Below are 27,725 nucleotides of genomic sequence, written 5' to 3' on the forward strand. Positions count from 1 at the left end.
GGCAGTCATGACATTTACTCAACACTCCAATCTATTTTTTTAACCTCCACTTTGCTCTGTCTGTAGCATATTTTAAAAGTGACATTTATGTTTTGCCAGGTTTGCCAATCCTTTAAGTATATGTGCAGACCATAAGCTGATAGAGAGGGTCTTAATAAGCCTTTTGATATTAACAATCAGAGAAATCCATAGAGCAGGAAAATATTAGGTAATTATGAGCATGCCGTGTGCAATAACGCATTACAATAAAAAAGAAAATCTTTTTACAGTGTGAAAATATTATGGGAAATTAACAAAAACCACTCGGTAATATTTAAAACCTGTTGAAACTTGCAGCTGAATTGTTTCTTGTGTGCTATTAACTGCAATATCTTCAAGAGAAAAGAGGTAGAGAAGCAGGCCTTCCGACCTTCACATCTGGTCAAGAATAACTAAGTCTCAGAAAGTTCCCATATGAGTTGAACTCGGGAGCTACTTTTTCAGTCTCATCATAGTCAAGCAAGTATCTTTTCCCAGAGATGTAGAATAAACTCAAAAGGCAATATCACAGAATAAAAGGGAGTGTAGTTTCACTGGAGTAGATGAGCTGTGATGAACAAGGAGAGCTCCACTGATTTCTTGGGAGTGCTGTCCACCTACACTGTCTTTTGACTTAGCACTCAGTTCTCCTCAAGTCACCTGTGATGATCTGAAAAATATATATGATGACATGTAACCTTAAATAAATTTTCACCTGTACGTGTGCAGTCAGGCAATAGTGTTGTTTTTCCTGGCACCAAGCAATCAYTGCTTATTGGGACATTACATTTAGCTATATTTGTATTAAAATAAATTATCATGTACTGGCTAGGACTCTAAGTATGCATGTATCTTTTTAAAGCCATAGCCATAATTGATCACTTTTGTAATGAGTTTACCCACACCATGTCTTGCTGTGAACTCAGAACATATTGCTCATTTTATGGCTGAGCACACTAGGGTGATTCTGGAGTATGACTTGTTAAGCCACTTTTCCTTTTGAGTCCTACAAAGACGAAGGTCACTGAAGGCCTTTGAAGAGAGCAGCTTTCTCCTGTCCCACCACTGCTTAACAGCMTTGAATTCACTGTGTATTTGTGCCCTTAATATTGCATTTCCTTGGCTCACTGATAATGCTGTGGCTAAATGAGTGTACAYGTTGTTCTTCATATCCCCAGTCTCAGTATGGGGATGCAGGATTTGAGACCTGAGCTCCATCCGTGTTCTGTCGCTGTCACCAGCCTGACCCAGGATGCTGGGCTCCAGGTAGGCTGACAGAGTCAGACWCCTTGCCTGCACCTTTTCTGGACCATGGACTCTCTCGCAGTTCTTGCAGCAAAGCAGTTCATCTATGGCAGGAAGGATGGGAGCTTCTCCTGCAGTCTCCTAGAAATGGGACGTGGGTTAGATTCCTTTAGCCAAAGAGAGCCCCTCTCCCRTCTGTCTTAGTGCATGAGTGGTGGATGACATGAAAAGTGTCTGAGACCACACTTGTGTCAAAATAAAGCATTAAGTGCATTTTGTAAGGTGATTTATCCTTTTAGTGTACTGGACACATTTTGAGCTTTCCTACCATACCAAGCCTGGTAAGAAACCTACATAAAATATAATACACTACACTAATGCACTGTATATATGTACATAAAATCGGAGTAGAATACACAAAACTCTGAGCTAGTACCAGGATGGGCAGTGACATGGTCAAATCTGTATGGTCTTGTACACAAGCTAGCTGGCCTTGCTGAGCCTATATGTCTAAATTGCACAGCTCTGAGCCATGTGAATGTACTAGCTTGTTCCTAGCTACCGTGGGGACTTCTATTACAATATCCCACTGTGTCATGTAAAATGGAGGGAACACCTATGGAAAATCCTATGGGATTCATTTGACCAAATGTGAATTTAAGAGTGGGGACATCTACATCTGAGTTAGTCTCCCTGGGCATCCTGTACAGTTACTGRAGTAATTGCAGCTCTTCTCATGCTAATGCAAACAACTGAAATAGGTAGACTGCTCCCCAAAAGTGCCTGGTTCCCCATATTAACTGCAGAGGTAGCTTAGTTTAACTACTCAGACATTTTTTTGCACTGTACAGGTCCAAAGCTGAGTGAGAGAAATCTCACCTGCAGTTTCTGGGATGAAATTGTGTTTGTAGTTGTGAGCTAGATGCAAAGCCATTCAGCCCTGTCGGAAATAGGTCAGTTCATGTAATGCCCAGAACAACAACTCTAAGCAATTAAAGAACTGCAAGGYCAAACGCTCAGGTGCCTTTGGACTCTAGTGAATACAAGGATGGGTGGCAGCTGAGCATTATGGGTGGGATTGCAGATTTTGCTAAATCCCACGAAAGGACATAAACATCTCTTTAGACATCTAAATCCTTTATTTAATGAGGTTCTGAGTCTTTTGATACTGCTGGTGAAATGCCTAATAAAGTTGCGCATAATTACAAAGTGTGTGTAACAATGTTTGGTTTCTGAGTAGTATATTTTCAGCTGTAATACTTCAAACAATTTTTTATATAATGAACATGGAAAAATATTACACAACATGGTGATAAAATGAAGATAATAAGTTTTCTTATTCTGAATGATAAATTGTAGACTCGGAAAAGGAACAGTGTTTATTTCAAGCACATTTAATCCAGAAGAGGAAGTAGGCTGGTGTAATATGCTTTCCAGTAACCTCATTTCTCTCTCGTGAGAAGACTAATATCAGTGGAAATGCTGAGTGTATTTGGAAGGCTTTGAAACCAATTAATCACCTTCAGAATTTTTCATAAAACCTGATTTCATTTGGGACAAAGTAGGAGCTGAAGTAATTTAAGGATGTCAGATTAAAAAAGTTTTCACAGGTAAACATGCAATTCCATGAGCATCAGAATTAATGAATTCTACTTTCCTATGGATTTATGTCTTGTGTCTATGAAAAAGCACATTGATTTAAGTTGTTCTTGCTTTTGGGGCTGAGGTTCTTTGCTATAGGGATCTGGGAAGAAATCCAGGTTTGAAAGGCTGGGTGAGAGATGTAGTACACTTCAACAGTTTAACTGGTCTGGACAACTGGTGCTTTCGGTTGAACTATGGAAAGTCACTAGGAGTCAACTATATGTGATTTTAATTCCTCAAGACAGTGTGGTCATAAATATGTAGCATGTTTTAACTAATCTACTTAAATTCACACCAAGATAAATTTTCTTTAGTATTCTCCTGCAGGTGAATACTTAAAAAGGAAAAGAAACGATGGAGAGGATATAAAAAATAGGAAAGGAGCTTCTTCAATCTTCTTGTAATAGCTAAGGGGTCTTGTTATCAAGTTGGAAATATCTGGCATCCTTGAAGTTGTAGATTCAGGGTTAGTTCAATCTTTCATCCAGAAGAAAGATAGACTGAGACCAATTCAATTTATTTTCTGGATTTTTTTCAGACTAAAACCACAGTAATTTAAATCCATTCTATATTGTAGGGATGTAATTTAGCTCACGATGTGTTTTCTAAGAATGAACTCCAGAGATTTACATGGTAGCAACGTAAATGTGCTGTCACTGACACRTTTTCTCCTTCCACTTTTGTCCTGCGCTTTGTGGACCAGCTGTGCACAGCACCCCACTGCTCCCAAACCTGCTGCAGCTCTGTGCACGCCTTCATACAGTGTTTGCAATACGCTAGGGTGAAAAACACCACCATAATTGCATATGATGTCATTCAATGTCCTGTTTTAGCTGGTCTGAATAAAAGTAATTCATTTACACATATTCCACACCAAGGACTTTTTGATTATACATAAGAAACACTTTAGTAAGATAATATTAGCTTTAGTATATTGGACAAGTAATGGAAGTAGTTGACAAGGATACCCAAAAAACTTCTAACTGATATGYTAAACTTCTTTCAGATTTCATATTCCTGTATAAAAGATTTTAAGTTTAAAGCTCAAATACTTTGGAGATATTAAAGAACTAATTTTCAAATCTCAGAACTACTTATCTCTATGTTATATAGAGATTTGTTTGTTTTTCCTTCCTAAAATAAAGCTGAATTGTTACAAAAATAGTTTAAGCACTTAACAATTGATTTTTATCTTCAATTACTGCTTCTTTTTGCATTTCTTAGTTCTATGATCTATTTTGTAAGACACTAGGATTTTATTTTACAATGATACATATATTTGAGAATGGGGATAACAAATGTTAAATTAACTCAGGATGTAAAGACAATGATCAGTCTTTGAAAATCTGTCCTTTCTCTCTTTTTATCAAAAGATACAAGGGAAAACTATCAAGACAAAAGAAGCTATTAACAATTTAGTTTACAACTTCACTGATTTCATCAGTGTGATACTAGTCATATAGTTGGATCACATGTGCAGAGAAAATATTTTTTTCTAAGTGTCAAATGCAAGGATTAGGTTACAACTGCAGTCCAGTTGTTGCTTTATGAAATGCAGCTGTTTTCTGTCATTTGATAGCTAAAGCCAATCATGGAATTAAATACTGAAGAATATTTTATGTTACTTTTTGCTTTTAATCTCACATTGACATTGCTGCTGCACTTATATGAGGCCCTTGCACCATAGTCACATACATTATTTCTGTCTGTCATTTGATTCCCTCCTTCCAGCCACCATATTCTTCCAAACTCCCTTTCTCTTTTTATGCTCCTCCCCGACAACCCTCTCTGTTCCCACAGTTTCTTTGAACACGTGTGTTTTCTGCCATCATCTCTTCTCTCTCATCTTTTTCCTGAATAATGTTTTCTTCTCACTCTTGCTTCTGCCTTTGCTTTGATTGCACTTCCTGTAGTCAATCATCTGGCCATGACCGAGCTCACCAATACCAAGCTGGTCTTGCCTCTCCTGTCCCCCCGGCCATGGCTCTCCCTTGGGCCACCATGCCAGGCAGAGTGATGGCAACCCCAAAATGGTTCTTTGTTCCCCAAAACCTACCTTCCTCCTCMGCCTCTCCCTCCTGCCCTTGCCAACACATTGACTGAGTCCCCTGTGCCATGCTGGCCACCCTCTCTTCTAGCTACAGGGSTCTAGGYGGCTTTTCCCCCACTGCCATGGGGCCATCTCCACCAGTGCTCGCTAACACTAGGTGAAACCTTTGCGATTCCGACGCTGTGCTAAGCACGGAGGGCAGGCGTGCGGCACCGCACAGCACAGGCGTGTGCCGCAGTGCGGGCCGAGCATCGAAAGTGGCCCTAGGAGAAAGCGACAAAGTCTTTTACAAAGCAATGGCCACTTTTTTTCTATTTTCCAAATACTAATAACTAACTATTCTAATCTTATTAGCGCTRTCTTGACAAAGAATAACCCTGCTCTGTATGACACTGTTCTCTTAAACCTCCATCGTTTTATATGTGTGTGCACATAGGTACCTAATACAAAATTTGAGAGGCCACCACCAAAAAGCATTAGAGCTGCCGCTGCTTCTGTGAAAGCGTATTAACGTTTTAATCAATTGTGTTAGAACTGGCTTTTCCATTGTAAAAACCGCTGACCCTATTTAAAAAGGACTTTTAAAAATCTGTACATAAAAATAAACATATGGATACCTAAGAAAATGGTAATGGATTCACTTCTGTCCTTGATCACGTGAGTCACATTTCCCATTGAGTTTCCTTCATGGAACCAAGGGCAGAACTGATCTCACCGAGTTTATATTAGAATAGTGTTTAGATAAATAAACTAAACTAAAGGGCTCTAGGTAATCAAAACTGAACAGAGCACTACAAGAAAATGGAAACTCAAATGTACTTTAACGCTGAAGACAGGCATGGCCTGCTCTCTTGGTATGTAATCTAATATCCTTTTCTAAATCTTAACAATAACGACATGTTTATTTAACTGTTTCACAAAGGCCTCTGCTTCCTCATGGAAAGGGACGTTCTGACACTGGCAAACCAAAGGAATTTTGAGGAAACAGAGTGATCACCCCCTTAAACTCACCATAAAAAAGGCATGTGCTTTCATCATTGTTCAAATGAGACACTGCACCTGTTTTCAGCCACATACCTCTCAGACATACCTTACTTTGAATGCTGTCAGTCACCTGTACACAAGTCTTATCTCCACTTGAGGCATATTTAGTGCCACTTCACTTTTACTGAAGAAAATGTTACGAACCTAAGGAAAGAATTAAAGTGATTTAATTTTATTTTACCAAGAAACAGATAATTTATGATACTGCGTTGCACTTGTGAAACTTCCTACTGTCCCAATAACTCTGTAATCACTGGACTCTGCAATAGGTACAATTTTCCCTCTGTTTAACTGGTCTAAACTTGAAATCTCTACATCTGAGGGGAAAATACAGATGGCATGCTTGCTCAAGTTATGTAGTGGACGAATCCCTTTGTAATTACCCTGAACACTTGTGCTTCCCACTACGGACAAGGGAATGAGAAATTACAGTAATTCACTAAATAGGTTTACTAGCCTTTTGGAAAAAGGGTTCTAAGAAAATAAGGCTTCTGTTTGAAGATGAATTCCATAGCTTTTGTTGTGTCAACATATAATAAGTTAGTATCATACGAAAGAACTAATAGGATAAGCTAACCACAGCCTACTCTAGTAATTTTTCTCTACAGAACATTATATTTTTGTAAGGCAGAGTGCTGACTTTAGACAGTCCTAAGACTAGTCTGAGAGTCCTCAATCACAATTTCTGAGAAGCTTTCTGTAAAAACGAATTCTGTCAGGGTATTTTTGAAGGTAAGTTCAGAAGCTCAGAAAGCAAAATGCTTTGTACTAGTAGCTGCTTGCAATAAATAAGAGGACACTTTTTCCTCTGAACTGAGTGTCCTACTCACAGATCTCTAAGCTGTGCATTAAGGCAGGRCAATTTCCAGCCTAGTCTTTGTGGTCTGTACACAAGTTTGTGCAGAAGGTTGAGATTAAGAATTCCAGATCTACAATTTACTCAAAGATGACCACTACAGAAACCACTCAGAAAACATACTAGAGCATGAGACTATTTTTGGATCTCAATATTTTCCTCATTTTAACTTTTTTTCAGAGCCTAATAAACCTGTAAGCATTATTACTAGAGGGAAAAAAGATTTATGATAACAAATTATTTTGTCCATGAGGTGGTATGGCTCACAGAACAGTTATTAGTCCTTTAGCCAGGTAAAACTTTCAAGCTGTGGAGGTACTCCACAAATTCATAATTATTTATTAGTATGATTTTACAGAAACAGATCATGATAAAATATTGTCATTGGACATAGCAGAAAGTGTGACATCTACTATGGTTATTCTTATGGATGCAACAAAGACTTTAATGGAATAAGAAATCAGCTTCAGTTTCCATTCCAACATTTTGAATGCAAATAAAAAGGAGTTTTCATACTATTATTAATAATAATATCTGTAAAGGCATTCACTGAACATTTGGAAAATAAAGGGTTTATGCTGGCTCAGTGCTTCTTGTTCCAGGCTGACACTTGGCCTGAAGGAGCAGGAATGTCACTGAAGAACCTGGTAAAATAATTTACATTAAAAAAAATAGAGTATTTGGCTGAAAACAGAATTCAAATTCATTTACTCTTCCACTGGCATGCAATTTGGCAGCCTCACAATCTCTAGTGGAAGGCTCACTCTACCTATGAGAATTAAAGCAATYCTCTCAACACTCAGACAAGGAATCAACTCTCCAGAGTGGTGCTAGAGTAAGGACACACCAGTGGACTGGTACATCATATCTAATGGGTGCCCAAGACCTGAGGCACAGAGGAGGAGAAGGGAGTGAGACACACTCTCACAGGAGGCTGGGGTGAAGCCRGAGTATCTTGGATCTAACAGTAGTTGCTTGAATGAGAAAGTGACCCACCAACATCACAGAGAAAGCTGAGTCAAGCAAGTCCAAGGCCACCCTTGCCTTCGGCATCTTTCCACCTCGGGGTCTGATGACAACACTCTCCACCAGAGGCTGTGCATCTTCTACCCTCCATCAAAGTAACCCACAGCAGAGTCCCCCGAGAACACTATGGGGGTTTGTGTCCTTCTGGCTCTTTAGTCCTGGGAAGTTCTAAACTAGGATATAATTTAATGAGTGACTCATTTCTGAGGAAGATAGCTGCTGTTTTAAACACCAWCCGTATCACGTGGAAAAATTGCATGTCTAAGAGCAAAGAACTAGCTCCTTTGTTGCATCTGTGCAGGTTTGATGTGGCTTTGGATGGCTTGATTACAGAAAAGTTCTCACTTCTCCAATGTCACTTGCATAATCAATAAGGTTCATGGTGAATATCAATATATCATATATTACCTTTGTATAATTTGTATGTGTGCATCCCAAAGTATGTCCCAGATAAAAGACAAAAGCTGCAAATCCTCTTCAGACCTTATAGYAGTTTCTTTTCCTCAGCAAGGCCTTTATCCTAGGGACTGTAAACTACTTCCATTGACTTCAGTAAGATCCACACTGTTCATACTTACTGCTACGTTAAAAGAAAACGAAGCATCAAAAGCAACCCATCAAAGAATGTCAGTAATTATTACCATAGTTGTCCAGACTGCAAAAAAATGAATTTAAGTTAGTTTTACATCAGCAACTGAGCTCATAGTATGCCTCCAAGTATGATGAGAAACATATTGCCTGCTGGCTTCTCAGGTCACTGAAAGTATGAAATACTTAACTATGCATCAAAGATCTCTGATGGTGGCATGTGTACTATGATGGTAACTGTACCACAGCAGGGCACAGCTCACTGGAGAGCTGCTGAAAGACTCACTGAGTTGCTGAAGCTGCTAAAGTAGGTACMTAGCAAGAAAAGCTTGGAAAGCTCTCCCTATATCACATGCTAACTGGAACATTGCTCTCCTACAGATTAAATTTGTCCTCTCTCATGAATGTTGTCCAAAAATAAAGTACATTTACTTTATATTTACCTCCTATGATAAGCCTTTCCAACTCCATCTCATATTGGAGGGGTTAGGACTCATGAGACCCTTAGGAAGAATATGTGTCCTACATAGATAGTGGGCTTTGCAGCCCTGAATCAGCTTCACTAGATRACAGAAAACCACTGCACCTAGAGATGCCCCAATTGGTAACCCATTTAAAAAAGACACAAGAGCAGGGACTTTCCTGTCCATCATCAGTTGTAATCAACACTGCCTCAGCCCTTCACCAGTTCCACCTGTTTGGACAAGAGCCATTATTCAGGGGGAGGGTCTGCAGATTAGCAGACTGCAGGAGATGGCAGAGTAATCAGATAGGCAGTGGAAAGATTATGGTTTCTCAATATGCACCTGAGATGCATCATATATTCCCACATTTCAGAAAAACAGCTGTGAATCTGAGATTGAGTCTGGCCCTGTAATATTTTATTTGAACTGAAATCACTGCTTAATAGGCTGAATAACAGAGATAGGGGTGATCTAACTGGAAGAAGTTATGCGATTCTTTCCAAATTCTTCACTGAAGTAAAACAGAAGCCTGATTTTATTTTTTTTCTCTGTGGCTATGATTAACAACAACAACAACAACAATATTGTTCCTCAAATTTCCTTTAAATCTGATAAACAACTGGCCATATCATAAGTTAAAATGAAATTTGACAAGGTTACAAAAATACGAAGATAAGGATGCAAAATTCTAAAGACACAAGGGTTGCTGACAAAAGCCATTTGCTATAAAAATGTCTTTAAAGATGTTTAAAAGAAGTCAATAACATAGACACTGCAAGTTCAGGGAAGATTTTGTTTATTTGGCTCTGAAAAGGCTAAATACGTGAGTGGGACCTCTGCCTTCCCTAGGCTCCTCAGCCCACCCTCTCCATGCAGAGCAGGAGTGATGTTATGTAATGGACTGTAGCTTTTCTAATGGCTAAAAGCCTCTGGAGTCTGACAAAAATGCAGTCAGCTCAGCTGCACAGCATTTGTGTGGGAATCCTAAGGTCCACCCGTCTTCACAGCTCTTCTGTTAGAGAGATTTGTGAGCTACGTAGGAGTAACTTTGCTATTATTCTTTCTAATTGCAATACTGTGGTCTAAGAGAGCCCTGTGTGCTAGGTGCGGCACAGATAGMAAACTGAAAAACAAAACAGGAAAASAGAGGAGTGGAGTGTCTTGCCAGTTGCAAACAGCGTGGCAGTGGCAGGGACAAGCAACCTCTTCCTCTTCTCACAGCGATGTTCTTTGGTGGAGTCCTGTACTAACACCACCAACAGAAAAGTTACAAGTGTGTTTCATTCTGTTCATTTCCGATAACAGCTGATCATCAAGTCCCCTTAAAACAAAATTTCAGAAATAAAATGTTTCAGCTGTTTCAGATCTTCAGCTCTGTTTCTGTTCATTTTGAAGGCACTCTGTGATTTCTGCTTTTATATCTCCTTTCAGCTATCCTGTGCCTTTAGCCTTGATGCTTTTCCCAGCCTCTGAGAAAACCTAGATAATTACCTCCCAGTCTTTGGAGTTATCTTGTCTTGTTTGAGAATTCAGCTCCAAACAAAGGCTCTCAGGCTTTGTTTCTGTGAGCTATGTTCAAGCTTCCCAGCCATTCCCGTACTTGCTTTATTTTAAGCATATGGGAAGCCCAGGTGCATTAAAGGAAAATAAGTATATCTTTAACTTTAAACATCCAAATAGTCTTGCTGATTTCAGCTGAGACTAATTAAAGGTCTAAGCTTTTGATAAACTGGGTCTTTAAARTACATGGGTAAGGTTTTAAAAAAATAAGCTAGTCACCAATGTGAGTGAGCATATTTTCAGATGTGCTGAGACCTCAGCAGTTCCTGCCTGAAGCAGAGAGATGTTGGAAGGTTTCACAGCTTGTGAGAGATAAACAGCAGTTAGGCCTGSAGAATGGTGACTCTGGAGATGCAGCTGCCATTCCCAGAGCTACTGCTCAGCTGTGATTCATGAAGAAAGCCAGTCAATCTTTCGGGGATTTTCTTCCCCTTCCCAGCTTTTCTCTGCCCTGAAAGCTCTTTGTARCAGATATCATCCCAATAGGTACGTTTGCAAGCACAAAGCAGCATTTGCAGAGTATCAGGGGCAGCCTAGGTATTGTGGCCAGCCTGGCAGTGTTAACACAGGCCAATGGATGCAGCTTTCACTTGTGCTTTTTAGCTCAGGCAGAGGAGCTGCTCTGCTTCAGATATTTGTTTAGAACAGCATCACCTTCTCCCATGTAAAAGTATTCTGTGTATTGAAGCTGTACCTAACAAGTCCTCCTTTTGATTAGGATCTCAATAGTAGAAATAGTAACTACTTACATACAGAATACCAAACTGCAAAAGCCAGTTTTAAGATCGTAAAGACAAATACTCAAGAGCTGGCAACCGCTAACAGTAGTATTCAGGGCTAATTTGATCTCTCTGCACCTACACATTTTTCTATAGTCTTTAATTAAATGACCACATTCTTTTTTCTTCTGCAGGGTCAGGCTTTGCATGGTTGAAATGAAGTGGCTTTACTGCCCCTCTTTGCTGCTTTCAGGGAGAAAACTACTTGGTGAGAATATAGATGAGGTGGGCTCCTTGCTCTAGGGTACTTTCCACAAGATTATACCCAGCACACCTTCTCTGCCTGGGCTATCAGACCTGCAGTGGACAAAGTACCCTAGCAAATAGGAGCTTAATGAAACTGTTCAGCCCCAAATTGGCTGCATTTTTTCTCATCTTTTTAAGTATAGGAGGAAATTTTCCAAACTGCTTTTCAATGTGCTTTTCCTGAACCTCCTACTTGGCCCTTGCTCCTGCACCCTAGTTTCTGCCCTGTGACCTTTCATCAGTCCCACTGGGTTTGACTGTGCAGCACAGACTCTCTGGCCTTCTTGCCTTGGGCTCTGCAGCACCCCTTAGATGAATCCGTCTCCTAACTTCCCTAATATCTAACCTTGGCTTACCCAAATTTTCTTTGCTAATAAATGCCCAAAACTGCCTTGCTRTGGCCTCTGTCAGTTCCATCTTAGCTAGTGTGGTGAGACATAACAATTTTAGAGAAAGAGGCCTTCTTCATCTAGCCCTGTCCATGAGGGAAAGCTGCAGGTTTTCTTGCTGGAAATTGGGTGTGCATAACCTGATCGTTCATAGAAACCAAACCACTCAGACCAAACAGACTCTGCAGAGAACTTTATTGCTAAGATCTATGTCTTTGCTGAGYACATCCAAGGCTTCCAGAGCTTATGCCCTGGGAAAACGAGGGTGGGTTTTCACAGTCACTACATTGAAGTTCAGACATCACTTTTCCAAATATTATGTATTTCTTCCGAGCATAGGCTCAGAAAAAAACACCTAGAATCATGTAGCTTTGCTAAACATATCTCTTTCCTTAGCCGTTATCTTCAGAAAGGGCTTAGCCAAGTTCCAGTCCTGCCCCAATTTCAACTTGATGTAGACAAGCCATTATCAATGGTAACATTTTAAGTAACTGAAGCTTGTATTGCAAAATGACACAGTATAGTTAGAAAAGCCTGTTGTCTTGCATCTGTTATTTGGTTCAATGTCTCTAACATCTGGAACATTAAACTGCCATTCTGATTTTTTTGTTAAATTTTTGTAAAATTAGATTTCTTGTTTTTTTAAAGATCTCTGAGGGAACATTCACAGTCTTGGCAGCTTCAGCTATCTGAGCTCTAATAATGCCCGTATTTTGAGAGACAGAATGTACATTGATCATGCCACGGATTCCTATTTCACCAGATGCATTTTTTCAGGCCTTTATAATTTCATACTGGATTTCATCTCTTCTGAAAAGAAAAGAGAGACATGCAAGAGAGGTTCAGGAACATTTTTCCCATGAACATGTTTGTCTAAAATATGATTAAAAGGGCCTGCTAGGGAGAAAATACAATATTTTGCTTTTAAAAATTAACATGTGTTACAGCTAGGTCAAAATTGATTTTTGCATGTCCACTTTATTACATGTTTCTAAGGATTTTATTTTTGTTCTCATTATAGTAACAGAGCAAAGTAATTCTGGCTTCATTGCTCTCTTTATTGGGAAGAGATTTGGAATAGAAGCCTTAGAAAGTCTCCTAATGATCCTGAACTGCATTTTCTGTCTAAACTAAAGGCCATGGACATCAAAGATGAATGAAAATGGTGGGGCAATGAGGAAACAACCACTATTGCATTTCCTCTAGAAAAGTTAGAAATTTAGAGTGCTATTGCAGAAAAGAGGGAGAAAAATTACAGTGCCTCCCTATTGACCCAGAACCAATGGAAATCAGTCTTGTAACTCTTCTCATACAGAAAATAACCAGTCTGTCAACAAAGCCCCACTTAATGAAATTCTTATTTTATGCTCCATATTGGCTTTTATATGAAAGTGTTGAATGACAAGCTTATTCTGTGTTAGTTTAGGAGTTTCCTGGAAGGAAATAACATGCCTGGAACATTTCTAAAAATTAACAAAATACAAACCAACATCCAGTGGTAAGGCTGAGTTAGCAGCATAGCTCTTGATAACACAGCTACAGTGGTCACGTCATTGGCTCTCTTGAGCTCTCAGCAACAGGAAGGTGAGCAGAGGAAGGGAGAGAGTAGGAGCACAAAAATACAAATATTACATTAGAAATAGTATCTCTCCCTCTCCTTCCTTTCCTCACACTTTCATTGGCATTTATCTACCATGACAAGCCTCATTTCTCCTTTTAAAAGAATGCATAAATGAGCTATGAATATTTGATCCTTTTTTAAACAAATATTTTGGCTTGACAAGTCACAGCAGATAAGGCTATCCAAGATGGTAGCCAGCTGCTCTGGAGAAGGGAGTGTAGGTAGGGTGGGGGCCGGTGTTACAGGCATCACCTTTCCCTGACACTGCGTGTGAGCTGCTACCTAAGCAAGGGCAGCAGCCAGAGACACACTTACTCGCTGTTGCAAACCGTCAGTCTTTACACAAATGATTTCAAATCCGTTGATGATTCTGCATTTTTGTGCACGAGGACAAATTCTGTGATCAATACACAGCATATGTGTGAGTGACCCAGTTGCCTTTAGTAGAAATACTCACARCTTTTTAGTCGAACACCTGTGTGTGCTTCCAGGCGCGCGGCTCAAACTCTGCATAATTCTTTCTCTTAGATTTTTCTGGAGATTTTTCTCTGTATTTCTGGGCAAACTAGCTCACTCTGTAGTCAGTTCATATCAGCTGCTTCACAGAGAAAATATTAGCCTGACACACTCTACAATAAAATTTAATAAAACGAATAAAGGGATTTTAGATACTCATTTGCAGGTATATTCATAGGCTGTTTTCAGGCTTGATTTGCAGGGATATTGCAATCTACATAAATTCTTCCCTGGTATGTACTAGTACTTTGAACCCATGACAAAAAAGGCATATTTAAAAAAAAAAAAAAAAAAAAAAAAGCTGATTTTTGAAAAATACCCATATCTATCTGCTTTGCACTGAAGCTGGGAGCATAGGAGAGTAATATTTGAAATCAAACAATTCTATATGCTTATATGTGAACTTAGCTAAAGTTATCGAGTTTTTCCTCCTTAAAACTTTGTTTTAATTATATTTTAATGGAATAATACAGATGATTTGGGGATCTTTTTGTTTGTTTTTCATTAAATTTCAATTTAAAATTATCTATTGGGAAGAAATTCCACAGTAAACTCACTGAGAAAACAAATCTCTTCACTCACTGCTTTCCTTTTTCTACAATTTGCACATTTTACAAAATGTAAACCTTTTTTTCTAAATCACCAAATTCCCTGAATTTCTGCAGCATTCACCTTTTATCCAAAGAGAAACGGTCAGATTTGTTTTTCTTGGTGAGAAAAAAAGCAACAAGTTTCAGTAATTGAAATTACATTTTCAAAAACTGTAAAAGACTCTCTCATCGATACCCCAACAAATTTCCACTTTTATATCAATTTTCAAAACTGAACAAAKAAAGATGTTCTTGACACATTGAGATTTGATAGATGGATATTTGTCTGTTGGGCCTGATCCAAAATTTCTTGTAAAGCAAAACTCTAACGAAGGTCATTAGAAACACTGTCACATCCAAGAGCCCCATACAAGGTGGATACCTAGGTTTACCTCCTAAAATTGAAAGCATGCTTTTTTGCTTTGTTGCCAATTTACATCACAAAGAGTTAATGCACAATTCATTGGAGTCAATGAAGGGTGTCCTTGGCTTCAACAGACCATCTGGTCCAAGAGGAAAAAAGTGATCTTCTTCATGGAAATCTTTTTACTGATATGACTATCTTCTTTCCAACATGTATTTTATTTTTTACTAAAGCCTAAACCAAGTAGCATTTTGGACCTGACAGACAAATCTGAAAGTTACTGATGAGCACAGAAATAGTGAACCGTTTGATCAATATTTTAAAAATCTTGTTTGGGACAGTTCTTGATTTGCTTCTGAATCACCAGGAAAAGATTCTTATCAACTCCATTTTCAAATATTTTGAGACACTAAGCATACTGTTTTTATACTTTTCAACCTTTAAGACACATGTTACTAGATGGCATTACTAGATGGCACTGAGAACTGCAGGTGAAGAGTAGTGCCAAGAATAYGTGTGACTTGACTTCTATAGTAAAAATACAGAAAGATTTCTGAATCAGCTGATGTGAGGCATGGATTATTAGGCTCAAGGGCCTATGGTCTGTGGTGTTGATAATTCATCATACCAGTGCCATAGGTATCTTATGCTAGGTACTTTGGAACCTATCATTAGTAATTAGATTCTGGAAAACAGCATACTAAAGAGGCAAAGTCCTCTGAAATATCTAGGAATTAATTGCACTTCAAGTATAAATTCAAGAATGTCAAGTCTAGTATTTAGTTATTCTGCAGTGCAAAAAACTTGAAGTCAATGAACAGTACTAACTTCACAGAAATATGCTTTCACTCTTCATGTTGTTTGGGGGGGGCATTCATGGAAGGTTGGTGGGGTCAGTGGAAGAATGTGCTTTTTTGAATATATAGTATACATTCTTTTGTATTAAGCTTTCACAGATGAAAGTGCTCATGGTAATGTGCCCTGTGACATTCTGTTTGAAAATATTACTCTTTCTTCAAAGAAGAGAAAGGGAGAAGCTGTAGCTTTAAATTGTACGAGCATGGGAAAATCAGACATGGTAATAAAAGTGGATGTTTGAGTGTGTCAGATAAAATTTATTAGATAGGGGTCTCCAGCTCAGTGCATTCCTATGCAAAATTCTTGGTATGTTGCCAGAAAGTGAACTCTGAGCATTAGCACAGTAGAAAATATTTATACTGGTGTAAGACTGCTGGCTGTGATATGTTTCTGCTCTTTTAAAATAGCTTGCCACAAATTCAGAGATGTCAATAGAGGTCAAACTGTAGGGAAATATACAATTTAATGAATCAATTATATGCTTCCCAGACAATAAGTAATACTTTATAGGAAAAAAAAATATTAACATGTGAAAATAATTTGTGAGCTGCAGCAACATATACAGTAGCAATCAGGGTTAAGTTTCTAAAAATGTCCAGTCTAATTGCTTTCTCGGTAAAGAAAGCACAATAGTTTTCTTTTGTTTTGTGTTCTTTTTTTCAAGCATTATCTGTAGTACGAATGATTGCATGAAGGCATTCTTCAGTGCACCTCAGCATTGGCTTCAGTTGCTACTACTGGGTCATATTTCATTAAAACTGAGCCCATGAGAAGGACTGTTAAAACATTTTCACATAAATGCCATTATTTTTACTTTACTAAGACATAGATTTTGTGTTAGTGGTAAGTTCTATTTGCAATGACTACAGCTATCTTGACATCTATTTTTGACTTAAGTTGAATTCTGGCCAAAATTCAAATATTTAGCATCTCTTCAAGAAATTTTCAAAACCTCCCTGTTTGAAGGAGACACCATTTCCTCCTCACATAAATATGGCTCAAAGGTCTGCCTTGAACAATGTTTCCCTATGGAATCTCTTCTTTCCTTCCTATGATTTGCTTTTGCATTAAGCAGTTGTGGAGTTTTCCCCTTATAATCTAAGGAAGAAAGACCTGCTGTAACCCGTCCTCCTGCCTAAAGTTGCACTGCTTTGCTGGCAGGGATCTTATGTCTCTAAACTCAGTGTAGGCCCATGGGGTCAAAACTGACTCTAAGAACAGCAGCACAGTCAACAACAACTGAACTATAATTTCTCCAAGGTCACATAGAAATTCGGAGACAAAGCAGAAGAGTGACCCTAAATGTACTGCATCTTAGATCACTTTTCCTCTCAAAATGGAATTAAAATTACAAATCCATCACACTGTAAATATCCAAGACTTTAACTCCTGATCTTCTTCATGGAAATCTTTTTACTGAGGTGACTCTCTTCTTTCCAGCATGTATTTTATTTTTTACTAAAGCCTAAACCAAGAAGCACTTTGGACCTGTCAAATAAATCTGTCATTCTTTAAACTATAAATAAATTCTTAAAACTATGATCTTTGCCAGCAAAATGGCAAAATAATTCCTTTTTTTTTTTTTTCCTACAGCAGCCAAGCCATTACATTTTGTTTTTTAAGGATAGGAATAAATATAAGTTCAATATAAGGACATGGTTATCCTGCCATTTTCAAGATAGATTTTTACCGTGTCAGAATTGTCCTAGTTTCCAGTGAATCCATGCTCCTGCTGGAATACTGAAATGCTCACCTCAGATCTTGTGCCTTTATTTTAAATTAAGCAGGACACACACAAAAAATCCCAACATCAAAAGCAGCTTCCATAGAATACTTGTATCAGTCAGGCTAATATTTGTTTGGTATCTTTAGAGTAATCACAATTTCCCATTTATTCAGACCTTGGGCTTTAAGAAAAAAGTACAGCAAACTCTCAATTGAAACTATCATACTCATTTCATAGCAGAATTAAAAATATGTAGACCTAACACAAACTAAAGGACACATTCCACATTTGGTACTCAAATATTAGAAGAAAGATGTGAGTTTTTACTGAGGATGAAAGGACAGTCCAAAAATAGAACCTGGAGGTATGTATAAATAGAGAAACCTGGCTGAACGATAAATCAGCTACTCTCCTCATGTACTTTACTAAGTCAATATTAATACTTCAGTTAAAAAATGGAGCTACAATACATCATGTTCTTGAAAAATAATATTCCTGATGGGAATGGAACTCACATCTGAAACTGCCAGACTTTGTTTGACTATAACCAATTGCAGAGGTATTTTCTTATTGTATTTTATCAGTAGTGCATTTTGGTTAACCAGATTTGTTTGGTTCCTTAATCTAATTTAGGAACAGTCTAACATGGACAAACACATATATGAGTCACCACCATTCAATGGGGTACTACTGCATGTTGGCTGGTCTGTAGTAACTGGTGTGCAGCAAATGGTGAGTAAAATGTGTTAAGCTAAACCTCTGTCACAGAAGTTTAAGCTAATGCATGCTAGCTCATAGTCCTATCGAAGGAAACAGCACTTGCTTGGACAGTTAACACTGCTTTTCTGCTCTGTGGTAACTCATTAAGCATATCCAAGCCATGACTTAGACAAAATAAGTGAAAAATCAAGCAAAAACCACACTCCYACCTACCTTAAGGACCACAGTACTTGTCTTTATTCTCTTTTCTTATCCTCCCCTAATTTGCAAAGCTACCAGTAGCCATTTTTTTCCCCCCTTACAGAGAATGGTATTCTCATCACACAGCCCCTCTAGAGCATGGGAAGCTCAAAATAATGCATCTGAGATAGTCATATATGTGCACTGTAATTTTGAAAGCTTAGCTGCCTTTTAGTAGAATGAGTAAATCAATAAAGTAGTAAAATTCACTCTTTTTTAGAAAAAAAAATCTCCAAAACTGTAGGCAAAAAGTATTGTGCAAATGATACTGTAGTATTCCATAAACTCATAAGATCAGATTTTATTCAGTAAAAGGCACAGCCTTTAAGCAAAGAAGGTCATTCCTAACAAGATTTCTGTCCATCACTTCAAAATATATTCATTTTACCTCTGTGGCAAAATGTCTAACTAGGGCTAGCAGTCTGTTTCAGTTCAGTTTTTGGTGTCCAGTATCATTTTTTTCTAGTAGATCTTCCAAAGCACAGGGATGTAGGGCTATCTAATTGAAATTGCAACCTTCCGAGCCCTTGTGTCACAAAGAACGGATCAGCTTGAATTACAGTAAATAACCTCCAGTGTATAGTCAGGAGTATATTTCTGCAAGACTGAATTAGTTAGAGAATTTACTGGCACATCTCCATAAACATGACTCTCTGTACTAGGAAATAGTTAATCTTTTATTACATTGGATAGCCTTGTGGGATTGCATTAGTGATTCATTACAGAAATCAAAGTAAATTCTACAGTATTGTGCAGTTTGGCTCATCCAATTGGAAAAACTCTAATGATCAAAAAAGCATGTGTTCTTACTCAGATATATTTTATGACATAGCTGTAAAATGTACCTAYCACAGCTTTTCATTGTTTCACAGACAATAAGCACAGTCATTTTCAGGATTCTACTTTTCTATAGCTGAAGTAGCGAATGTCCCCGTAGTCAATGACATGACTGACAACTACATTTATATCTATAGAACAAGTATGATTAATTACCATGTTTCATCAAGAAAGCTTATTCCTCAAACCTGCAGAAATTACAGCATTGCATTTGAGATGTGGTTCTAAAGAATATCTCAGCTTTTCAACCATAAACAACTGTGTCTGAGAGTTTACAGCCTGGCAGAAATGACTTTTTGAGCTTAACCTTAATATGTATGTTAGTCGTCCAGAAATAATTTATTTTCTGAGATCTGCCAGACTTGCTTGCACAAGGTAGTACTTCAACTTCTGCATGGAGTTCCATTCATTTCAATGGGGATAACCAGGTCTAGAMAATTTAAGTACTTGATTTTAACTATTTACTATTTTTTGTCTCCAAAAGCAAACATGGAGGAAAAAAGACATGTTTTTCTTTTAACAATCATATTTAAAGGAAACTTACTATAGCAATAACAAAGGATGAAATTTCAGTTCTACTGAAATCCAAAGGAGTTTTCACACTGAAACCCATTTGTTTAAGTTTTTATTCAAAAGTATATAGTTACTTTTTGATAGTTAATTTATATTACTGAYCTGTATTTTCATATTAATTTATGACAATCACATTTGAGCAGGGCTCCCATAATAATGAAAAAGTTTCATTCGTACTAYGCTTGAGAGAATAGAGGTTTTATAGAACACACTAGAATTACAGGCATGGTGTTTCTCACAAGAATGAGTGTTTGCAGGAAGACAGAATTTGCCTGCTTTTAGATATCTAAGGTTTGAATAGCTTGTCTTAAATTCCCAAGACTTTGCATGCCAGTAGTTCAATTACAAAAATCCTGAGTTTTCATAGCCAATGTCTATCATGTGGTCAAGAGAATTGTCCATCTTTTATTATGGCACCAGAAAAAAACACACTTCTCCGCACTCCATCTGCTTCTTGTTTTTTAGAACTTCCTATTATTCTTTTTATCTGTGGACATTTCCAAACCATATTTTTCCAGACTATCCCCAGAATATGCACTGAACTCACATTAAATTTTTASCTGCCACTGAGCATCCAGGTTGAACAAAAAGCCTTAACACATGCTCTGTGTGTTGCTACAACTTCTCAGCTGTCAAATAACTGCCATAATGCTCCAATCTCTTAAGAGGAGATTATTCATGGTATTAAATATTTTTAAGGGAAGAAGCCTTTCTAAAATGTTCACTGCAGTTATAACATTAACTGATAAACATCTGAAAAGATTTGAAGTGTCACATTCTGGGGTGACGGTAATGCTCCGTTACCTAGTGTGTGCCTGAACTACAGGCAGAAGAGAAGAAGGATTACTGTAAAACAGAGATTAAAGAAAACAGAGATATGGCTTGTTGGCAGGTTATGTTCTGCTTATAAGCATGGAAGGTTGTGCGTGAATTAAATCTAAGTAGAATATAAAAAATACGTAGAGAAACAACATCATGGTAACGGGTTTATCTGGAAAAGAGAAGGAGGTTTTGCTATAACTATTAAGAACAAAGGTCAGCTAAAATGTTGCTTTGCCAGCAGCAGCACTGATAGGAGAACCTCTGTTATCAGAGGTCAAACATAAACTCTCACCTCTCGCTGGAATAAGCAGCAGACCTGGCCCTCAGAGCCGTTTCTGTGGATCTGCTCACATCTGCTCCGTGGTGGCTAGCATCCCCAGGAGCAGTCACCCTGTTCTGGCTGCACGGTGGCAGATTTGTGCCCTGTGAACTTGTTCCGTCTAGTCATATGCCTAAATGCTGTGCATTTTTCAATAAATTTTGCCGTTGGAAAGCAACGGAGGATGGTCTATATGTTTAAGCACTTTCCTGTGGCACTGTGGGAAAAATGACATAGTTTAATAGGCTTAGTCAAAACTGAAGTGTCCAGCTCTTGTCCTTCACTTCTCATTTCCCCTTGGTCTGGGGTGTGACTGACTCACCTCAGTGCTTTTGTCCTATCGTCTTCCACATGCCTGCCTCAGTTTTTTATGATTCAAACCTTGCTCCTGTTATGTATAATACTAGCACAAATGGTAACTTATATCAGTTACAATGCCACGATAATAATAATCTTCCCTAGTCCAGGTGTTGATCCTATGGCTTGATCCATACAAATTATAAAACTTATCTATGTTGAGCCAGTTGCAAGGTGGAAAGCTTAGAAGCATAGTATGTATTTGGTAAGACATTACCTTGATGGCTCTGCATCAGTGCCCTGTGGTTCTTTTCTTTGCTTGTTTTTACATAGGTGGGGAATACTTGGTAAATGCACAATGGAAAACATACACACTGGTGTTTGATGACAGCTTTCCGTGCTACAAAACTACACAGTCTGGGTCTTTCCACAGTGGAAACAACGCAGAAGTCTGCAGTACCCATGTCTCTCTTGCYGAATGATGAATTAACTCCAGAACCTCAAGGTGCTTTGGAACACATTTTCTTTTCCACTATAATATTTCATGAAGTGTGAGTTGTTGGGTGCTTTTTTTTTTCTGCAGATGTTGCTGGCAGTGCTGTACCATATTTGCTTATTGATATGGTAGAGGTGATGGAAAAGGAATCTGAATTGAAATGGGTCGCTGTTCTCCCTGACACTGCTGAGAAAAAAAAAAAAAGAAAAAAAAATCAGATTCACTTCAAATGATTACAGAACTTTAACACAGTTCTTGGGATTCTTCTCTAGTAATTCTTTTAAAGCCTGTGACTCTGAAAAGGCTGGCTATAAATAACAAGTCACGAAGTGCAATCTAGATTGTTGTTACTCTAACTGCAGTGTCAATTTTTTGTTGTCATATCTTTATTATATATACATGGCATACAGTAGTTTCCCAAGCAAATCAAGGCAGTGCTGAAAGTACATTTCAAGATATTCCAAGTGCTATTTCATTYCTCTTATAAGAATAGGATACCTTAGCAAGATACCAAGCATTTAAAGTCTGAAACACTTGGGTAGGAACTCATGCAATTTTCTCTGTTATCATAGCACTTCTGGAGCCCAAACACTGTGACAAGGTAGGTTGTCTACACAGATTTCTCACTCATGGTCWTCCCTCAATTACGCCATCTTATCCCTAATGCTTTCTTATGCAACACTGTGGTATAAATCTGTGATTTTCTATGAGTGCAGCTCAGTAAATCCTTTCCCTTCCTGTACTCACACAAGACTGTGGGCAGTAAGGTCTCAGTCTACTTGCTAATGCTACTGTTCAGACTGTGAGTGGCTATGGTGAGGAATAGAGAAGACCCTAACAGCCAGCAGCTGCTCCTGGATTCTGAAAAGGCAACAGTGTGGCAATGCATCTCACCCAATTTTAGAGGCAGGATTCAGCTCTGGCTTGAAACTTGCATTTTGGTGTCTACATGTGAGCTGTATCYGAACCCCCACTGCAGGCAGAGGAGATCCAGCCAGTGCTGTCAGTGAAGCCTAGAGACCTGAGCAGCTGCTCCAGCCAGGATTCATGGCTTTATTGCCAGTATGTATTACCAGCCCAGGTGCCCTCAGGCATCCTGTCTGGCTGCCAGTCCAGAAGGAGYGAATCTTCCACAGCTCCTGGTTCATATGTGCTGGCTCTGAAGAGGCATCCAACAGCCTAACATGTTTGTGGCAATCAGCTGGGGGTGAGAGGCATACCTGAGAACACTGAAAATGGCTCAGGAGCTTATGTTTAGGTGTACACTGTTGACAGGCACATCTGAGCTACGTATTGAGACTCCCTTGAGAGAAAGCAGAGAGAAACAAGCATTTCTCAGGTGTAGTTCTTCCAACTTATTTTAGGCTCTATCTTGAAACAGTGTCATAAAAGAGTCTGGGAGGGATTCAGTTCCCTAAATTCACATGCCTAGAGCCATTTTAACTGCTCACAAGTATCCAGAACATCTATCTGAGGCTGACAGACATGACACAGGGCCTAWCAGAAATGTAGCCCTTTTGGCCCAGCTGCTAGAGGCAAGAGAGATTGTCCAGAGCATATAAATTACCACTAGATACCCSTGTTTAGGCAGAGAGTCCTCCAGTTCCCTTCTCAGACCAGCTGATGTGTAGCCCTCCACCATCTAGACAATTACTAATGRGAGACAACTCCACTCCAAATGACTTTTTCCAGCACCTAGAGAATGAGGATATGAGTGGATCCTACTTCTCTTTTCCTGGAAGCCAGTTTATTTGTAGACTGCTAAGGAAGCTCAGCCTTTATGGTCCCYGTTCAGGCAGCTTGCACAGATCCTGACTTGTGATCAAAACCAAGTGCTCAGTTTTGCAGAGACTCTGCTCCCACCCCCTCACCCCATCACCACATACCTGTGGTGCAGCTCTACCTGCTCCTCTCATGCAGCTCCAGCTCGTTTCCTCTCAAATTCTTGATCCACCCTCGAGGGGCTCAGATGAACAGGCTACAGCAACCCTACGCCACCGTTCAAGGAGTTCCCTTCCGGCGAACAATCCCCAGCTGGCAGTTTTCACCAGTTTTCCAGACAGCAAAGCAAAAAGCAGAAGGGATTAAAGTAGAATCCCAGACCTACTCCAACAGCTTCTCTGTGGCAAATCATATTTCAAGGGATTTGGTTGGATGTTAAGGGATGGACAGAAAACGAGGCTTAAATGGGAATGTAATTTTGTCCTTAGCTATGATGTAGCTAACCTCARGAATAATGGAAGGGAAATGATTTTATATACATAATACAGTTTAGAAAACTGTTGCAAATTCTAGAAATTTAGGAGAATTAAAGCTACAAACAACTAAATTAATTAATGAGAATAAGACCTGAAGCCTAGTAATAATAACAGAAAAAACAAAAGGCATCTAATAAAATGAAAACTGGAAACTTAATAATTAGAAGTGCAAGAAAAGAAAATATTGAGATTAAAGACAGGTCGAAAAAGATAGGTCGAAAATAAGTGCAGAGTTAAGTTTATGAAGAAGCAAATGACCTCATAGGGTCAGGACTTTGCCGATGCCCTGAAAASAGGCATCTGATAATAATGTTCTCTAGCTACTGCTGAACTGGTCTAAGTTTTAGGGAGTGATCCAGACTTGAAAGAACTCAGACATTGGCAGATCAAACTGGCAGACCAGTATTATCTCTGTGCCTCCCGATTCTCCTCTGTGGGATGATCTCTGTCTGTTATCTATTGTTTTATACTTTGGAGGAAACACAGCCTGCCCGGTTTAATTCTTTACTTAGGCACTTAGGCAACACCTCACAGAAATGTAGGTACCTGACACTGAGCGAGGGAAGAAGGGAATGATCCTATCAACCTAAAATWACTGACCAAGTTCCCTGTAAATGGAGAGACGCCCTCAGTGCCTGTGAAAGCCTGCAGAGGTTTTGGCCAGCCTGACTTTGGTGCTTCCCTGTCATGATGGTGTTAGAAAATCAAGCCCTGCAGAAAGCAATCCCATACACAAAGTTACGYTTCAATCTCTTTCTCTGAAAGCCACAGGAGCTAATGGGAATTGTCTCTTACACCTCAGCAATCTAACGAGCCCTGCCAGACAGACAACATGACGATGGTAACCCTACTACCCACTGTTGACATGATAGCCTGCTATTTACAGCGTTGCTCCAGGCCTGAACCCACCTTTGCCACATCTGTCTGGAGTTCCCTGGTCTATCTCTTCAGTCTTTCATTTTGAAACTGGGCCTACCTGCAATCAAGAAGCATGATTAGGGTATTTATAAGGATGAGGCAGAACCATGACGTTGCCCCCTACACTCAAGTTTGTCTTAATTTTTTTCAGTAATGGTTTCAAGTACATCCAAGGCACATTCAAGGCAGCAGGTCTTGGGCCCCCTTGCTCTGTCTTTTCTTGAGTTCATGCCCCACCATCAGGATCAGGCTTTCTTTTGCCATCTGGTTCCCTGAGCCTTGCATGGCCAGCTGAAAGAGAAGGGCAGTGAGGGCCCTTCTTCAGCTACAAGATCCATGATCTGACAGTGGTTTGGACACTCTCCAGAAATGCATCTCCCTCCCTTCTTGAGGGCGGGAGACCCCAGCTACCGGGATCTTCCCCAGCCGCCGAGGAAGGGCTCTGGCAGGCAGACTCAAGGCAAAGGCAGAGGAGCTGGGCCACAGCAGTGAGGCTGGCTGCAGCCCTGCCCCAGCCGCAAGGAAGCAGCAATGCAGTGATGTGTTGTCATTTAGCAATTAGAAAGGTAGAAATACTGGATTGTAGATTGGACTTTTTTACAAAAAATTAAGTGAAAGACTAACTTAATAGGGAAGCATTTTTTTATGACATTATACATCACYGTAAATGAAGGTAACGTTTGGGGACATCCCATAAACAACCTAATTCTTTTCTGACTCAGTCTTTCCCGGCTTTTCTAAAAGCTTCAGATTGAGCCAGACAGTCTAAATCCTATTAAACTTGGTAAGTTCATGTAAAAAGGAATGTTCCTTGGACTACAATAAGGTTTCCTACCAATTTTCCTTTGATTATATTACAGATGACAGTTTATAATAGAACTGCAGACTATGGTAACACGGAAAAAAAGCATAAAATTTAACATTTATATATTTCCAACTCCTTGTCAGACATCAGAGGGATTTAAAAAATTTAGCAAGGAATTTACAGCTTGACACAATTGCATATGCAATAATAATAATACTATAAATATCAAAGGTAATCATCTCCCTCCTGCCCTTCCTCCATCCTCAAAAAGAAGCAACTTTAGAGAAATATTGAAAAATAAATTTGAAGGTGAAGCTGATAATAAATACAAAATCCAGCAGGGAAACAAGTTTCTCTCACTATATGAGAGGGCTCAGTGAGTAAATTCTCTATATATCAGTGGAATAACTATTCCTGAAAAATCTGTGTATAATGTGTGTATCACTTTTTTTTYCCTATGACTAATTCCAAACTCAAGCAAAAAAAGTTTTTAGGAGAATTTGGGTACCTTCAATGAGCAGTAAAATACTTAACATCCRTATTTCAGCTGGCGRGGGGGGGGGGTCTATGAAGCATTCGTTGCAAACTGCAGGTCTAATCAGTTTTGTGCAGGTGAGTTGTATGATTAGATTCCCTGAGAAGATTCAGATGAATAAAGTTATTCTCTTGCAAAACAGCTTGAAGCAYTGGGCGCAGCAGCTGAATCACCATATTTTCCATGGCACTATTAGTGGCAAAGACAGTATCATTGAATGGAGATTATGAATAATCTTTTATGTTGATTCCATCCCAGCTCTGCTTTACACATTCAACAGACARCCCCTTTGTAGCTTTATTTTTCGCTAAAGGGTGTAACTCTATTTCACTATATATTCTTATTTTCCATAGCTCAAAACTCAATCTAAGCCTTGAAAATTCACTCAGAGGATAAAATACAACATTTTCAAAAATATGTATTATGACTATATATATTTATGTAGCTGAGGGGAAAAAAACATTTGGCACGTGCTATAATAAAAGATACTTTATTTGTGTAGAAGACTAACAGAATACTGATCATTTTTTAAAATAARATAATATAAAAGCAACAGGTGTAAAAAAATCACGAGCAAGTTCTCAAAGTTAGGACTGCAGTTATGAGTAAACATTTTGCTCAGGTATATTTGGAGTTAGACTATCTTGACAGGCTTTCTTTAAAAATAATTTTTGAGAGTAATGCAATTACTACAGAAATACAGTTTAAGTATAGCTTTAAAATGCCTTTTTTTTTTTTTTTGGTGAAGAATCCTCTTCTATATTCTAACTGCAATGCAAGGGGAATGAGGTGCATTTTTTTAGATTTTACAGATGTATTTTTTCAGAGCTTCTGTAGCTTGTTCTAAACTGTAAATATTAAACATTAGTTTGGGAAAAGTCTGCTCCATCCAAGATTATTCTCCTCATTAAAACCTTGTGGACACTTTCTGCGCCTGGAGAATATTAGGGCATAAGTAAGAGGCTGGGATATGAAAAAAAAAAAAAAAGAAAATCAGCCTCATCCAACTTGCAATCCAGACAACGAGGAGCCTGATGATGATGTAGTGAACGCTGCAGACAGGGAACTCAGTTTGAACTCTGTTTGCTTCATACAAAAAAATGTCTGCAGGTATGAGAGAAGCTTTAAACTCCAAGATATGAGCTATCTGAAAACCATTGGAAATATTAAGCAATAGGGTTATGTGAATTCAGCTGAAGTCCTATCCCCTGTTGGGGAAGAAAATTTCTGTTTCTTGGACTTGTAGAGGATGACTGAGATAGCCCATACTCCTCATCTCTCAGAGAAAATCAGGATAAAAGTCAGAGGAAAAGTTTAATCA

Source organism: Rhea americana, unplaced genomic scaffold (assembly GCF_003343005.1).
Source record: "Rhea americana isolate MKP2758 unplaced genomic scaffold, rheAme1 scaffold_71, whole genome shotgun sequence".
NCBI classification, from domain to species: Eukaryota; Metazoa; Chordata; class Aves; order Rheiformes; family Rheidae; genus Rhea; species Rhea americana.